This window comes from Odontesthes bonariensis, chromosome 17, assembly GCF_027942865.1.
Source record: "Odontesthes bonariensis isolate fOdoBon6 chromosome 17, fOdoBon6.hap1, whole genome shotgun sequence".
NCBI lineage: Eukaryota > Metazoa > Chordata > Actinopteri > Atheriniformes > Atherinopsidae > Odontesthes > Odontesthes bonariensis.
In genome coordinates, this window is record NC_134522.1 from 14,320,320 (window position 1) to 14,321,439 (window position 1,120).

The window sequence follows — 1,120 nt, forward strand, 5'->3', positions numbered from 1 at the left end:
CGCCCTTTACATCATCTAGCCGTGCCCATCTGACAACGATACAAATATTACAAACGGAACACAAATCCACGGTCGTCATGTATTTCACATTAAGCTACAGGGTTTCATGGGGGATATTCGTTGAATGGTGTGGTAGAAATACAAAGTAAGCATCAGTCTGGTGCTGCATAGGTAACAATGAAACACTAGTTGAATGTTAACCATAAAACAGAATTAGCATGATTTTTGTTTTTCACAGAGTTATATGTTAATATATGAAGCAAAATATCCTCTCAGCTTTATATGTATTATGATATAGTTATGCTGTCAGTGGTAAATAAAGGCAGTTTGGCCTGCGATGACTAGATATCGATTATTACTATACCGATCAACGCATTTTGACACGACACTGCGGCTATAAATTGACTAATCTAATAGGCTACTAAACTTTTATGATCGTTCTAGTCTAACATTGTAAATATTTGTGTATGTGTTTCTCTTTTTGCACTATGTTCTTGTTTTAATTTAATTTTGCAAATAGATAAACACTTTCCACCCATTAAACAACAAACTTAATAATGAAAAGACTATCCCTCGTTTGCATGTATAATTACATACAAAGGCACATCTATGTTTATCTTCTTTGTCTTAAATGGTTTTTCACATGGACAGTTGCCAGTATCTTTAAATCCTTGTTATAATGTGCTTAGTCGACCCCCAAAAACTAATTCAAGATTAAGAATATTAAAATTACATTCTAAATCCTTGTTATCGTGTTCTTAATACAAAAAGAGAAAATCCTATAAGGACTTTATTATTTCAATAGAATGAAAGTGATATGTGTCAAGTGTTTGCCTCTGCAAAATGTTTATTTACCTTGAGAGGAGGGCAAGGAGGCTCGTGAACTGTTGTGCCACAATATCAACACAAAGAAAACTAGCAATGTGGGGCAAAGGAGATTAAATTATTGTTGTTGTTCACTAGGGGCTTGTGGACTAAAGGAGGGCAGGAAGTTGTGTTTCCTCGTCATCTAGAAAAAAACTATTTCTACTCCGTGTAGGACACAATAAACCACAACAACAGAGAAGTCTGTCAGTCAAGACAACATGTATTGCACATTGTAATCTTCCCATAGCACCAC